Below are 17,388 nucleotides of genomic sequence, written 5' to 3'. Positions count from 1 at the left end.
AGAGGAAGTACCACTGGGCAACCATCCTCTATATAACACTAATCATCAAACGGGAAAAATGGAAGAGGTCTAGCTGACAATTCGAAAAATGAAGGTAGCGGCCAAAGAGAGACAAGAACTACGAAGGGTGTGAAAATGGAAGACTCCCCAGGCCTCGAAAGCTCTAATACCGTCGGGGTCTGAAAAGAACAAGAGTTGACCAAGAAAGGTCGGATAGGAAAGATGAAAATGGGAAGGCTGACGTAAGTGCAGTAAGTAAAAGAAGATACTCACAGGGGACCAACCTACACATCTACCAGTGCCGAGATGATGAAGCCATGGACCAGTGGAGGATATTCAGTGCGGGGCGGATGAATAGCAGGATGGCCGAATTATGGGAATGGATGTGTTGGAGGAGGCCATGGTGGCAATTGCTTGCAAGATGTGTAAAGTCATTGAAAAATAAAAGTAGACGGGATGTGCAAGTGTAGGATGGAGAAGTTTGGAGGTTGTCAAGACGTGTTTGTTTTTATGTTATTATCTCTTTGATTTTCTTGATTCCTAATAAATCTTGTGATAAATTAAACTAAAGTACATATTAATAGCAATATTTCCACAGATCTGCATTTAGGGTTGTCGCCTAGGTGGCAGCAGTTGCTTACCTACTGTACTCTTTTCTTACAGGATTTCAAAGAACTTGGAATAATATCGAATATCTCTCTTGGTAATTATCCCTAATTCCTCTACCTGTACAAGAATATTTGTTCCATGCTGTCCTCACTTCGCAGAATTCGCCCACGCCATCTCTCTACTAACAGCTTGAAACATACCGTTTAGTCGACCAGCTTGTCTCCTCCCTTCCGAAACTCCCCAGCATTTTGCTAAACGTAAATTCGTTTCTTCGTCCCGAGGTGGCGCAGCTATTTTCAAACATTGCGAGGACTCAGGTAAGGGCCCCGTGGTCTCCAACCGAAGCTCCCAAGCTGAGAGCCCCTGGGCACCCTTTTAGTCACCTCTTACGGCAGGGAGGGAATACCATAGGAGTTATTCTACCGCCCCCACCCACGGGGGTTTTCTCTCTTAATAGTGAAATACTGATCTGAGGGAAGAATAGAGACTGTGCGATCCTGGAGAATAAAAGGAACGGTCACGAACGAGAAAACTAAGCCTTACTGCCTGACCGAGGCCCACTCCGTTCACCTGTGTTCGATTCCTCGTCAACCGGGCGAGTTGGCCGTGCTCGTAGAGGCGCGCGGCTGTGAGCTTGCATCCGGGAGATAGTAGGTTCGAATCCCACTATCGGCAGCCCTGAAGATGGTTTTCCGTGGTTTCCCATTTTCACACCAGGCAAATGCTGGGGCTGTACCTTAATTAAGGCCACGGCCGCTTCCTTCCAACTCCTAGGCCTTTCCTCTCCCATCGTCGCCATAAGACCTATCTGTGTCGGTGCGACGTAAAGCCCCTAGCAAAAAAAAAAAAAAAAAAAAAAAGATTCCTCGTCAGCAAGTCGAATCATTTAAGAATCGATATTTCAACTTCCGGAGGTGCACATGGTCCTGAGGTTCACTCAGCCTACATAAAAAATGAGTACCAGGTTAATTCCTGGGGGTAAAGGCGATAGTGCGTAGAACTAACCACTGTACCCTACCAAGTTAATGATAGTGAAGGTCTACCTTCCACCCCTGCAAGGGCCTTCGTTGCCCGTGCGGAGGTGACTTTCTTTTGCTTTAAGCTTTGCAAACGTAATTCCACATCAGGGTGAGAAGAGAACGACTGTTGACCAAGAAGGTCGGATAGGGAATATGCGGAAGCTGTGACACACATGTTGAGTGGGGAGTGTCGGCGACTCCTACACGTGTTGCGCTGCCTTCAGTTTACCTTTCTGGGTAGGTGCAGACCTCCTCCAGGTGGCGTGACGTCAGGAGCCAAGCAAGTTTCACTTCGTGCAGCCGCGGCGAGCCAGTAGCTGTTGCAAGTCAGTGTGGTGTAGTGAGAGGACGAGTGTCTCTCAAGAAAAACACGGAACTGGCCCAAAATGGATATCTATATCAGGTAAGAAGTCACATACAAACCTCAGTTACAGCATACGATGCGTAACAAGCAGAAACTTGGCTCCCTAAAACACTTTTGCATAGCAATCAACTTGTAGATGGATGTGTGATGTCCATGTCTATTATAGATTGTTCAACGAGCAATATTTGCGGTTATCAAATAGCTATCGATATCTTGAACATGAAAGTCTCGGGAATACAACGAAGAAGTTCACCTGGATTAGGAAAGTGCAGGGTTTTACTCGTGTGGGCGGGCCCGTTATTTTAAAAGGCCTTGAAGCACTAAGAAAGGGAGTGTTTGAAGGACACATTATATCACGGGTTGTTAAAAAAAACCAAGAGAGTCTGAAGGAATGTTCACCACAGGACTGTTACGTCTAATTGAGCCTCATGCCAGAACACCATCTGTTCGTCCGATCCTGTTTTTTAAAGACTCACTTTCACCAGCACCGCTAGATGTTGTGGGCTGCGATTCAAGGAGACCTGGAGACGAAAGTGAATATTACGTCAGTTGAACGATATGGAAAATATTCCAGCAAAATCTCAGAAGATATATCGATTTCTGTACGACCTTGTTTACTTAACCTAAACCGCAAATGTTGGTGGAACGTAAAATCAATAACATTTTTATTGCTTAACTTTTCGTACACACTTTCAAACAATCTTTCATCTTTCATCTTTCGATCTATTTTGATCCCTTTCTAAGTTTGGCCGTCGTTAAAAACATGTTAAACAGTTTTCAAGCAAATTCGGACAAACTGGGGCAAATATTCCTTTAGGGCCTACAGCAAGAGAAGTCAAGGATTGGAATAATTTAAGGGAATACTATGTAAGCAACTGATACGGACTCTGCCTAAATGCAGAGATCAATGGTGATGGATTTATTTATTTATTTATTTATTTTTTTTACGTCGCACCGACACAGATAGGTCTTGTGGCGACGATGGGGGTAGGAAAGGCCTAGAAGTGAGAAAGAAGCGGCCGTGGCCTTAGGTAAGGTTCAGCTCCAACATTTGCCTGGTGTGAAAATGGGAAACCACGGAGAACCATCTTCAGGGCTGGCAACAGTAGGACTCGAACCCACTATCTCTCGGATGCAAGCTCTCAGCTGCGCGCCCCTAACAGAACGGTCAACTCGCCCGGTGATTGATTGATTGATTGATTGATTGATTGATTGATTGATTGATTGATTGATTGATTGATTGATTGATTGATTGATTGATTGAAAACGTCATAACAGTGAAACGACATAAACATGTGAATGAAAATTGTTATTTATGATAGTTTATTTTGTGGCATATAACATTACAACATACCTAAAAAAATACACATTATTAAACAAAGAGTGATGTTCCGTTCTAGAAGAACATCCTCAAATCCTATCAAAACACTTTCAACCGTGCGTATACACGTACAATGTCTGTTTGATACCTTCCACTGTCTCGAGGTATGAGAGGGCTTTCTTAAGAAAAGAAAATAAAAGAAAAGAAATTAGCTCACTTCGAACATTGATATAGGAATTAGAAAGATGTTTTTGAAGACTTTCGTTTGGAGCGTGCCATTGTATGGAGGTGAAACGTGGACGATAACTAGCTCAGAAAGAAAGAGAATAAAAGCTTTCAAAATGTGGTGTTATAGAAGAATGCTGCAGGTGGAATGGAATCACAAATTACCAATGGAGAGATTCTGAATTGAAATGGTGAGAGGAGATCAATTTGGCTAAATTTGATGAGAAGAAGAGATAGAATGATAGGATACCCAGGACTTGTTCAGTTGTTTCTTGAGGGAAGTGTAGGCGGTAAGAACGGTAGGGGTAGACCAAGGTATGAATATGACAAGCAGATTAGAGGAGATGTAGGATATAGCAGTTACGTAGAAATGGAAAGGTTATCACAGGTTAGGGTGGCATGGACAGCTGTATCAAACCAGCCTATGGACTGATGACTCTACAACAAGAATAAGAACAACTTGTCAATAATTTATAATTCTGGTGATGTTGTGAACAAGTGAGAAAACAGTTTCTATGCAGAAGTACTACACTGTAGAAGAGATAAGAGCCGGCTACTGGCAATTATCTTAGTGACGACTCCAAGTGTTCGATAAAAAATATAAACTAAGTTTTATCTGAAATATTTCTATATAAAGCCCATCTTTTTCAAAATACCGGCAATAACACCCCCTACCACATCCCCGCCTTCCTTCTTCCTTTGAACATCTTTAATGCCAATTAAGCTACAATCATTCATGTAATTTATTTATTTATTTATTTATTTATTTATTTATTTATTTATTTATTTATTTATTTATTTATTTATTTATTTGCGGACCGGATTGCTAAGGCTAAGGAATCAAGCTCTACATTCGGGACACTCATGGGTTCGAACCCCACTGTTGGCTTTTCCCATTTTCACCAGCCAAATGCCAGAGGGGGAGGGGGACAGTTCCTATTCATAGGACACAGGCGATTCTTTCCACCTCCTTAGCTAATTTAATTCACGATCACAATTATCGTCTTCATTACTTCCTCAACTTAGGTTGGCGTAAGGAAGGGCATTCGGCGGTAAAACATGTCATGTAATTTAATCTCACCTAATTCCCGAAACGGGACTACGGGACATACATACATTAATTGTCCGGCTCCATGGCTACCGTGGTTACCGTGCTGGCCTTTGGTCCAGAGGGTCCCAGGTTCGATGCCCGGCCGGGCCGGGGATTTTAACCTTCATTGGTTAATTCAGCTGGCTCGGGGGCCAGAAGTGTGCACCCTCTTCATGATCAGTGGGGCCCTATCCTGATAGACACCTATAAAGCGTCAACTCAAAAGACCTACACCAGGCCTTTTCGGAGTCCACACGCCGTTGCCATTATTATTATTATTATTATTATTATTATTATTATTATTATTATTATCATTATTATTATTATTATTATTATTATTATTTAAACTCCTTATGTTCCAAGTTCTTAGAAAACGCAGGGATACATCGCCTGGAATATTGTACCACATCTCTTTCAAAATTGTATAAAATTGAAGCCTTATCAGTTCTGGCGACATTTCTTCGACATTTAGACGAGTGTCGATTTGCGGAGGAGTCAGTCAGCTGGGTTGAAATAGCCTACCCCACCTGACATCCAGTTTTCTTAGATTTCTTCTTAGTGGCATCACAAGTCTGCAGTTCTCGTCAGGTCTCATTTCATTATCAATTAATTTACGAGACAACAAAGAACCTGTTCCGATCCACCGTTTAAGTCTCGAGAACCGCAAGATGATAACAGACCTCTCAATATCCGCAATCTTAATAGTGCAAAGGTCCTGCACAGTCTTCTCGTTCCGGGCGACTTGGTCGTGCGGTTACGGGCTGTACCTTAATTACGCCCACGGCCACTTCCTTCCCCCTCCTGGGCCTTTCCTATCCCTTCGTCTCCATAAGACCTATCTGTGTTGGTGTAAAAAAGAAATTTTTTCGTGAAAGGTAGCCGTTGTGCTTCCATACTTCCGAAATTGAAACGCTACCGAGCGTGCGACAGAATGGCGCGTGGGGGGCGAGACATGTATTTAGAAGATACTACAGCCGAGTCCATGTTTATTGCTCTTATGACAACAGGGTTGCCATATCGAACGGCTGTGCTCAAGACCATCAGGGGCAAATGTCGGCACATAAATTTATGAAATTCGGTATATAATTTCAAGACAAGAAACGGAAGAAAGTAAGCTACAAATTGATTTTATGAAATAAGGGGACGGAGGATTTACAGGGGCTACTTTTTGTTTGTACAGAATCAGAGGTAAACTATAGCACATAAAAAAACCTTAGCATTGCAGTGTAAGGTAAACTGGGGGAGAAAATAGACAAATAATTTTATGGGCTCGAGGGGTGAGGGGTGCATTTAATTGTATTTAATACATTTCTCCAGGCGATAAAGGCTAGAAAACAGACGCAACAAATAAATATTGTAGATGACTCTAAAGAAGATCACAGTATTAATGTTAAAGAAAGACATCACACACATAACTCTCACTCAACGTAAGACAATTACGCACTGATTTAAAGCCTAAAAACACGCACGCAACAAGTAAATACTGTAGATAACTTCACTACAGAAGTGAGCTGCCGGTGGTTCACAGAGTGAGGGACTACACGAGGCTTGAACCAGACAAGCACAGAAGAAGGAAAATGAAGGAAGGCAACGAAAACAGACGCAACCAATAAATACCGTGGATGAGTCTACAAAAGATCACAGTATTAATATTTAGGAAAGAAATCATACAGTAGTTTTATCGCATAACTCTCACTCTGTGGCTGTTCCCGCCATTGTTCTTCCCCTTACAAATGTATTTATGAAAAAGTAAACGTTATGTAGTTGTTTTAATAACTCACGGACAAAAGTGCCTGATCCTTTTTATCTATCTTTCATAATACATTACAAAGTAAAGCATAATGCCCCTTAGTCACGAGGAATTTTGGGTGTCTCAGAGGGGGTGTGTAGGTCCATAAGAGCAATAGTGGAATGAGTACCCATCGTTGGCGGGACATTCATACAGAACGTGCGAAGTTATCGAACTCCCCAGCTACTCTCCGCCAATATTCAGACAGGCTCTTTCATTCTTGATCAGTTGTATCAGGTTTCCATATTGTAGGCATTCACATTTAGTGATATTAAGGCATCTAAGGTAAAGGCACTTCTTCCCCCTTTCATGACTCCCTCTTGTCTTATACTTCAAACAGTGGTTCCTTTACGTTTTTTCTCACTTTTTATGATCATCTCCACAATTGTCCTTGTCGATACTGACCGATGGCCGCTATGACAAAAACCATCGCCAGTTGACACAATTGAACAGTATTTCCATGTTAACAATGCTCGGCATTGATATGGACTAAGTAACAAGAAAGACATAAATGATCGGAAATTGTATTCTCTATAACTTTTGTTATGTAGTACATTTCGATTGGTCTAATAACATAGGTATGTTTTAAAAATTAGGACCGAGCTCGATAGCTGCAGTCGCTTAAGTGCGGCCAGTATCCAGTAGTCGGGAGATAGTAGGTTCGAACCCCACTGTCGGCAGCCCTGAAAATGGTTGGAGCTGTACCTTAATTAAGGCTACGGCCGCTTCCTTCCCACTCCTAGGCCTTTCCTGTCCCATCGTTCCCATAAGACCTATCTGTGTCGGTGCGACATAAAGCAAGTACCGGTAGCAAAAAAATAAATATTAGGCGTATTCTCTAAAACTACCGTTTTATCCAGCGTGAATAACATTGTTTATTGTCTAGACTGTAGTGCCTCATATCCTGACTTTACACACTGAGTTTCATTCAATTCTGTTCACCTATTTTCTCGAGGTTCGGCGTTGATATGGACTTAGCAACACAAATCGAAATTCATGAATATCTCTGTTATCATAGCCGGTACAGTAACAATGTATAAATGTAAATTTAATTCTATATAATTTTAGTTATGTAATATTTGTCGACAGGACCACTAATAACATAGATATTTGACACTTATATTTTAGGTCTTCCCCCAAACTACCATTTCATTCAGCGTGAATAACATTATTTATAGCCTAGAATTTAGTACCACATTCCTCGACTTCAAATACTGATTTCACTAAATTCTCTTCGGCTATTTTCTTGTGATTCGCATACATACATACATACATACATACATACATACATACATACATACATACATACATACGTACGTATATACAGACAGAAAAAGAAGAAGGAAAATTAAAAAGTGCATTTCCTTTTTACTGTGGACACGAACGATACAGAAATACCATTATTTTTAGTAATTTACAAACAAAACTGCCTCCCCGCCTCTCACCGGAAAAACTAAAAAAAGCAATCTAAAGGGAAATAAACGATTGCATGTTATGGAATACCTCCTCAATGTTAGTCGCTAATAGTATTATTTCGACATATTTCATTCCCATACAATACACAAATGAAACATACGTTGTTACATACAATAGCGTGATCCATTTTGATACGTTGCAACTTTAAGTAACTTTTGTGGAAGAAGTTGGCTAATCACAGCCGACTACCTCGACGCGACGAAGTGGCGAACGATTTTAGGAAGCTATGGGTAGTAGTGTTCGGATGTTCAGGAAATGTCATGTTTTTCCCCGTCTTCCGTTTGGGCTATTTGTTGGAATTAAAAACGACTTGGACGTTTCTGAGCAGATTTTGCCGTATTTTATGGGGTATATTTCACCAATTTTTACTGTTTTGGTCTAATTTTGTTATTTTAGTTGTTTAAGGTCATATTTTGCACGGAAAATGTACCGCACTTTGGATGTCATGTCGGATTTTGCTTGTGTAAATGTGTTTGTGGCATTTAGACGAAAATAGAAGCTCGCGCCTCAAAACTGAATAGCTGGCGCTTTTATCTCCTCTCAGTTTACAAGTTCCCTTAGTGTAAAACTTGGGAGTCCGCTGGAATGTTACCCTTGTCACAAGAGCTTATCTTCGTATCTGTCTTAGCACTTGTTGTTTGTTGTTTAAAGGGCCTAACAACTAGGTCATCGGCCCCTTGGCACTTATGGCTCTTGACCATTTCAGATAGCACCTGAATGACCTTTCTTAAACATTCCATGCGTACATTAACAGTGATAGAGCTGACATAAACAAAGTGTTAAATTAAGAAATTACGTTAAAGAGTTCGGGGAGGAAAGCTTCTCTACCGATGGAAAATCATTTTCTGAAAAGTGTGCTATAAATCGTTTTAATGTCCAGCAGCATAGCGACAATGCTAGTCAGAGAAATGCTCAAATGTGGTATGTGGCTGGAGGTCATCCGAAACTTTGTGTAACGTCACGCGGCGAAATGTATGACGGAAGTGACGTCACGTTAGTCGTTACCGTAGGCCTTGGTCGTAAACGGTACTTCAGTTAGAAGTTAACCTCCCTGGACCCAGCCATACAAGAAATTGAAAGGAAAAAATATCTAAATCTTATTAAATCATGTTATTTTCATTCGTAGTACTGCAAAATGATACTCATTTCTGAGATATGATTTTTGCATTCTTGAGAAATAGATGTGTCGTATAGGACACATTGGGTCTCAGGATGACGATAATAAATTGTACTTTCGAAAGAATACACTGGTTTATTGGCTTTAAAGTGGTATTTAAATTATAAACTAGAAACAAAATTATAGCTTGTACAAATAAAATAATTTATAAAAAGATAAAAAGTCATAAAAAGTCAGCATATCTTAAAAGAAACTTCAAAATAAAATTATTGTTCATGTTGAAAACATGTATGCCTACATAGTTCATGGCACATCCTGAAGCAGTTCCTGTTTTGCACAAAGCAAAACTGCACATTGCATGTTGTACACCGGGCACCAGCACGTACACTCGAACGTCCTGGGTAGTGGCACCTGTAATTCTCTCTGTAGCATGTGCAGGACGTTCTTCTTCCGAAGAGCAGCTGACGGGTATGGCTCAGTAGCCTTGCGCTTCTTGTTGGGACCAAATCCTGGGTCGTCATCACCATCATCATCATCATCATCATCATCATCATCATCATCATCATCATCATCATCATCACCATCATCGTCGTCGTCGTCGTCGTCATCACCACCACCACCACCATCATCATCATCATCACCACCATCACTGTCCGTGTGTGCTTCTAGATCCAGTAAGAAATCTACAATAGTTTCACGGAATGTGAGTGTGTCCATCGTTTGTGCAAGGACTCTCGATCTCGTAGGCCTACTTGATCCGTGATGCACCTATTGCTAGATCGAACAAATGGAATATTAGGTGTACAGTTCACTTCCTTGTTTTAACACACAACCTGTAGCAACTAATAACTCGGTGCAGGAAGTCTACCCTACCCATGTTACAGTTACAGCTCTTCACAATGATCTGTTCACAGAAATGTATTTTCTTTCAGCCCTTGACCACCGCTGACACACATCCTTCGAAAGTCAGCCTTGCTTGGATGGGGCCATCAGAACTGACTTGTTGTCAATCTAGTTCATCACACATACTTCTCCGTCATCTCGAATTACCTGGGCTATTGCACCTCGTCCTTCTTTCAGGTGTGCATTCTTGTCGATTCTGCTTTTCTGAAGGGTACTTGTGCCCTAACATTTTCTTTCTGCGCGTTACACATCCAGAAGATATAGGGGTTGTGAAGTATATGTACATACTGTATAAATATGAATTCCTTATAACATTTCTTCACACAATTGCATTATCATTTTCCCTCCAATATCTGATATCTGATAAGATTCATTAGAAGAGATTGTGTCACTTTTGCCTTCATAAATAAAGTCTAATAGGCGTTGTTGCTACCATGATTTTTAAACCACATGGATTTTGTTTTCTACATACATATTGGCTTGATTGACTGTCACCCCAAATCGGCGCCATTTGTTCATCAGCAGAAACATTCTTCGAGTGCTGGTTTTGTAGGCAGCCATTCCTCATAGTTGTAATAAGTGGACCAAGCTTCCAGTGCTTCTTCTTGGCCCTCTCATCGTCAGTGACAGTATCATTATATACCAGTTTCAAGTTGCACCATATCTTAAAAATCTATTTCTGCTGATCTTATGCGCTATTGCAGCAACTCAATTCTTACGTGCCCAGTACATGCCAATTCTAGGACACTTGAGATACGACATTTCTACACTAGCTCCTATAAACATGTTGATTTCTTCGAGTGTTGTACCCAAAACGTTGTAAGTTTCTTTGAATAGTCGCATGTTAGTGCTTTGTGTTTGAAAGATGTAATTACCAACGTAGGCTACTTCTCAAAGTACTTTAATGGAGCTTATTCCTTGCCTACTCAAGCAGGTTAATCATACTCAGGTGCTGGGGGAAGAGGGTTCAAGTTGTCGGAATGACTCCACAATACCTGTACTTGTCTTCCAGGTGAAGAAGGTAAAACATAAATACTGGAACTGACTTCGGGTTCAGTGTGTGACTCACTGCCAATCTGCAACGTCTTGTCACCTTCAAAATCAGACATGTTGCCATCAATGTATATTAATGACTGCTCAGTCTCCCTCTCTGACAAACCTGTGAGTGAAAGCAAAACATTCGTTCAGTGAACATCGACATTTGGTGATAGACCTAACCTAAATATAATACTGCCTTATATTTTTCAGTAAATATAATATTAGCCTGAGCATGAATGTAATATACCATTATTATGCTAAGTTACTAGTTTACTTCAAGTGGTAAAAACATGAAAAAGCCTTTACAATCTTCAACAAAACCAAGAATTCAGTCATACACTACGAAGTAGTTGGTGATCCAGAGTGTCTAATCGGATACACGAATGTAAACAAAGCACTACGAGTCGTAGATTATAACTAAAATGAAGAGCACACATGCTTAAAATTATCTACGATTCCTATGTAACATATTCCAAGACAGTATTTCAACACAATTTCATCATAATCTAATTAAACTGATAAGTATATAACTCACCATCATTCCTGTGGGAAGGCACTTTGTCAGTGAGTCTCAGCATGGAAGATGAGGTACTACCTCATTCAAAATGCAGTCACAATGTTCCCTAACATCTGGCGGACAGTATGAACACCACTTCTCCAATGATACAGCTGGTCTCAAACTAAACACCAATACTTGTTTAGTGTATCATATACGACAGATGGGTTCCGAGGGGGTCAAGTTCCATCTTTGTGAAACGATGATGTAAATAAATCGATCGTTATCAAGATATGAATTTCATTATTGAAAGAAATAATTCATGATCATTAGCTTTTCGCAGAGGTTTGTGTGTGTGTGTGTGTGTGTGTGTGTGTGAGGATATTATGGAAGTACTGGCTAACTAGTCGGAAACTCAAAGCTTTCATGTTCAATATAATCATTGAAAACAAGCACATGGAAACAGAAAATGGAGACAGCCTTGGAGAAAGACAACGAGATTGAAATAAATCTAAAACAAAAATGTTATTACATTCTAGTCTTCCAATAAAATGTGTGACGTGATGTAACCTGGCAACCGTGCAGTCTGTGATGGTACAGATATCAAGGTACGGTTGCTAGGTTACACTTCCTTCACACATTTTGTTACACAGATTTTCGGATGATTCTCAGCTGTAAGACATATTTTTGTTAAAATAATATCCGTGCGCAGACGGAAGAAGACCTGTCTCAATGACCTGCGTCATTAGTTAGGACGAAACCTTCAGAGCCACTGTTCAACATGTAATCATAATCAGATGGATAGTCTCGCTTCCGAGCGAGACGGCAGCCTATGAAGACGAAGAAGAAGAAGAAGAAGAAGAAGAAGAAGAAGAAGAAGAAGAATAAGAAGAAGGGCCGTATCAACATTGGCCGTTGAGATCTTGAGTGTCGACAGCTAAAGCAGGAAATCGCTGATCAGACATCCTAAGTTCTGCTCTTCCCCTAGACAACACCATGTGAACTCAGTAGCGGTGATTAGGAATTACAAGAGAGTGTGTGTGTGTGTGTGGGGCGGGGAGGGGTACATAAACATTGGAAAATTGCAAAAGTACAAAATTATCAGCTTTTTTAATGCTTTTTGATGCTCCCTGAGCGAAATTCGAAACAGAGGTAAAGGTTCGCTGTCTGCCAAGATAAGTGCAGTTTTTGTGCAGCGATTTTGATTCAACTACCTCACTTCTCATTCCCCTCGTACGCCTCTTTAGTGATGCCTAGGCAATCTGTGACTGCTGATGGTGGAGCTGTTGAGGATCTAATCAGCCTTCGGGGTGAGGACTCAACATACATATACTATACATTAAAACTTTCACCAATTAAACAACACAGGCATTAGAATTAAATAGACGTACGGCATGAGTATACAATTTAAAATAATTGAGTATTTGACTACACACTAAATCGAACTGCTCAGACACATTGACTGAACGAGACTGCCAGATCATACCTCAGGTCCTAGAGCCTAGCAAAAATATACCCCTGTTACTTGCTGCGTGAGTCTCCACTACTTCTTGTGGTGCTGTACGAATTTGTTAGTCGCGAAGAACGACATTTTGTGAGTATTGCCGCCAATTATTTTTCTTAATAATTAAAGAAATCGAAGGAAAGATGTGATAAGACAACAGGAATTGCACAAATAGCTTTTTTTAATAATTCCTATTTTCAGGCAGCTAGAATGGAATAACAATGTAATGTCGCCCCCTTCCCCCCTCCCCCAATCTCCACCAAAGTGTGGGTTTGGATCACCCATTCAGTTGCTTAACTTCGGGCATTTGATGGCATTCAGTGTTTAAGTACGGCACTCCAACCATTGATGAAGAAGAAACGGGTGTAATTATTGTTTTAAGCTGAAGTGTTAACATTAATCAGAGAGGTCCCACACTTGGAAGAATAAAGTCATCGTCAAAAGAAAAGAAAAGGGCACAAAAGCCGTAACGAAATGAGACTCCTTACATCTCAAGCACTTAATACTGTAGGGTGTCGGAAAAGAACAAGAGTTGGCGAAGGAAGGTCGGATAGGAAAGATGCTAGTGAGGTGCCTGACGTAAGTGGAAACCGTGCTACACTCAGCTAGGGGCTCGTGCACTCATATTCTGCGACCCTGGAAAGGAGACGACTGTGGAACTATGGTGGTAATCGCAAGAGAAAGTGCTCGGGTACTGACACGCACATAGGCCACAGTCCATTCTTATAATGCGTTGTTCAGATGCTAGGTCGCCACGTCTCATCCTTGACCCAACACACTGGGATATTTATCAACAAAACAGTGTTGCAATACAAACTGCGGTGTCACTAGAAGTCTTAATGGGGCCACGTGATATGAGCGGAAATTCCTTATTGTGGACTGCTAATACCCCCACCCCCCCACTGGAATTCTAAAAAGGTTGATGTTCAGTTGTTTAATATCATACCAGATTATTTCATAAACTGAACTTACTGACACTCATCTAACATCTGTTATAACGGGAAACTTCTGTACACAATTTAATGTTGCTAACGTTATATTGGTTTATATATTCAAGAAAAATACCGTGGGTATTCTAATAACGTCGTACAATAGGCTACTAATGGAAACTTTGCTTCATTTTTAGGAATGTTTCCATTACACTATTCATCATCATCATCATCATCATCATGAGTGGCGACTACCTATTGTTGGGAGATCAGAAGAATGCACATGCCCGGTGAGGCACGGGGTGAAGGGATTTTCACCAGCATTGCCAGTGACGCAATGGTTACCATAGCAACCCCGCTACTACCCAGGCGACTTTATAATATCTTCTACTGGCAGCTGTTCGCTCTGGTTAGTTGTAATCCAGCAAACTGCAAAGTGTGAGTCAATGTTTTCGTGTAGCAGATAAGAGCCGATCTGTCTGGGCAGAACAGGAAGTTCGTGCTTGCAGCCCACATTCTTCATTCTTGCATTCTTCTCATCTCTACACAGTACTTTTGCCACCCCTTGTACGTTACCTTAGGAATTTGCCCTCGGCAGTGATCATTTTTTTTGTTGCTAGGGGCTTTACGTCGCACCGACACAGATAGGTCTTATGGCGACGATGGGATAGGAAAGGCCTAGGAGTTGGCAGGAAGCGGCCGTGGCCTTAATTAAGGTACAGCCCCAGCATTTGCCTGGTGTGAAAATGGGAAACCACGGAAAACCATTTTCAGGGCTGCCGATAGCGGGATTCGAATCTACTATCTCCCGCATGCAAGCTCACAGCCGCGCGCCTCTACGCGCACGGCCAACTCGCCCGGTGGCAGTGATCATAAGGGAAAGCACGTTCTGGAGATATTTTTATATTTTACCACACCTCTAGCGAAGCTCAACCCCTAAACTAAGAAAAGAAAGGGGCACAAAAGCCGTAACGAAATGAGACTCCTTACATCTCAAGCACCTAATACTGTAGGGGGTCGGAAAAGAACAAGAGTTGACGAAGGAAGGTCGGATAGGAAAGATGCTAGTGAGGTGCCTGACGCAAGTGGAAGCAAGGTCGTGCTTACAAAGCGGATTATTTATTGTGCTCTCGCCTAATTTTACGCCGTTTCATCTTACCGCAATCTTTGTTCGTGCTGCGAAATTCTGTAGATTGTTATTTTTAAGGCGTGGAGTAGTACGGTGGCTAATTTCTTGTGAACGAAATGATGATTGCTATAATAGAACGGCAGTCTGTCATTGTTGTTGTACAGTAGGTTTTTAACTTGTAACCTTACAGGCTATCCGCCCAAATACATGTTCAGGTTACAAAGCAAAACATAAATAAATAATAACAACTTACAAGTCGAAAATAAGGAACACAAAGAGTTTCCAAGAAAGAGTTAGTTTGCGGACCCAAACACCATTGACGGAAGAGAGAAGAAGGATTACTGCATCCTTCCGCAGACCTACCCCTAATTTTACCTATCACTTCCATAACTTATTCTTTTGAAAATTCTGTGTCCAGTTCATATATCGATATCCCCCTGTATCTCCAAATAACTCCTTCCCCCTTTTCTCTATACCATTCCTCCCCCCCCCCCCCTCAAGTAGTTCACTAAAATAGTTCACCCACTGCTCATCCTCGATACTTGGTTTCTCAAATCTCCTTCTACCCGTGTTGATTCTGTCTATTCTCTCCCAATTTTTTCCCCATTTTATTCGTTCTACACTCTTTATTTAACGCTTCCGTTTGTTCTTTCATCCATAACTTTTTCTCTCACCGATTTCCCTTTTGTAGTCTTTCCTTAATTTACAGAAAATTTCTCTTTCTGTATTCCCACCTTTTTTCTATACTCTGAATCCATAACCCTATTTCGCAATTCCTCACACTCCTTACTGTACCAGCCTTCCTTCTCTCTCCTATTACTCCTCCTGCCTCTGTCTATCTGAGCTACCCTTTCGATTGGGTATAAGATCAGTTCCAAGGCGCTATCTATGTTGTTTTCATCCAACCTCCCACCCATACCTTACTAATTGTAACCCCTCTTTTATTATCTTATCCAATTACCGTTTTGCTTTCTCTGACCATTTATATATAACATACCCTCTCCCCAGTACATCACTGTTCTTTAACTCTCTCTTCTTGTCCCTCCCTACCCTCCTTCTTTTTATTCACCCACACCGGAAAATGATGAGATTCAACCCATTTTCCTACCTCCATCCTTATGATTTCTTTTAACATATCTTCTGAGCTTATTACTATGTCAGTTACGCTTCCTCCCTATTCTGTAACATAAGTCAGCTTCCCCTTCCTGTAGCCCTCTTTCCAACCAATTTAGAATATATAAATTTCCCGCTGCACACATTTCTAAAAGTTTATCTCCATAATTGCTTATGACTAGAGACGGGAATTTGCCTATTTGCCTATTTTATTCCTGTGTTCAGAAACGTAGGCTTTTGAGATATAAATCCGTTTTGGGGTCCTTTAAGCTAGATTTCGTTGGTTTTATTGTGACTATAAATGCCTATTTCAGGGATGTGTGCCTATTTTGAGTATATTTGCCTAATTAATGCCTTTTTAATCTATTTTAAAGAGCCGATTTTCTTCCAGTATCTGATGTGCTCGACAGAAATACCTTCTCATTTCTCAAGATCTGTTTACACCATGAACAAAAATGGAAATTCTCGGAAGTTACCAGAAATCGTTGTTGGGAAATTTCCACCAGGAGAAACAAGGAACAATTTGACAACGTCGAACTACGTTGCACAACCCATACCCCTTATACCCCCTTCTCGATGTGAACTGTTGTACGCGTACGCTTTATCTTCAGAACGTGTTGTGATTTATTGTGAAGAAGTAGTGGGTTCGAGTCCCACTGTCGGCAGCCCTGACGAGGGTTTTCCGTGGTTTCCCATTTTCACACCAGGCAAATGCTGGGGCTGTACCTTAATTAATGCCACGGTCGCTTCCTTCCCACTCCTAGGCCTTTCCCATCCCATTGGCACCATAAGACCTATTTGTGTCGGAGTGAAGCAAAAAGAATTGTAACTTAATTGCAAAGAAAAATCGTCGAAGTCCTACTGGCTGAAGCGGTGGATCACAGGTGATCCCAATTTCACTACAGATGGAAGGGTAGTCTTCTGCCAAGCTTGCTGTAAGGAGGAAAGTTCGTTTGTTCCTTTTATCCTTTTTTGTGACTGAACTACGATTGCATTGCATTGCAGCATTTATAGGCCTAATAAATTACGTATTGTGGAAAGTTGTTTTGTTTCAATGCTGTATTAGTCGTGGACTTTCAATAACTTATATTGCTAAAATTTAAATAATCATTTAATTACTAAGCGAGAAGTTAGAACGCCCGGTGGTCTCTTGTCACAGAGTGGATGAAAATTAAAAATCGGTATTTTAAACTCTGATTCATTTCCTGTAAAAATAGAGATTAACAACTGTAATATTTTCTTTCTTTCTTTCTTTCTTTCTTTCTT

General features: G+C 41.0%; 1 protein-coding gene across 1 annotated transcript in view; it reads left to right on the top strand.

The window, feature by feature from the left end:
* Nucleotides 1–1,891: 1,891 nt before the first annotated feature.
* Nucleotides 1,892–17,388, top strand: part of LOC136857444 (uncharacterized) — a 140,481-nt gene continuing 124,984 nt past the window's right edge. The window contains exon 1 of the mRNA XM_067136113.2: nucleotides 1,892–2,031. The gene's annotated coding sequence lies outside the window, so the exon portion shown is untranslated. The remainder of the gene's footprint in view (nucleotides 2,032–17,388) is intronic.

This window comes from Anabrus simplex, chromosome 1 (assembly GCF_040414725.1).
Source record: "Anabrus simplex isolate iqAnaSimp1 chromosome 1, ASM4041472v1, whole genome shotgun sequence".
NCBI lineage: Eukaryota > Metazoa > Arthropoda > Insecta > Orthoptera > Tettigoniidae > Anabrus > Anabrus simplex.
The sequence above is the reverse complement of the archived record's forward strand: the minus strand, read 5'-3'. Positions and strand labels throughout refer to the sequence as shown.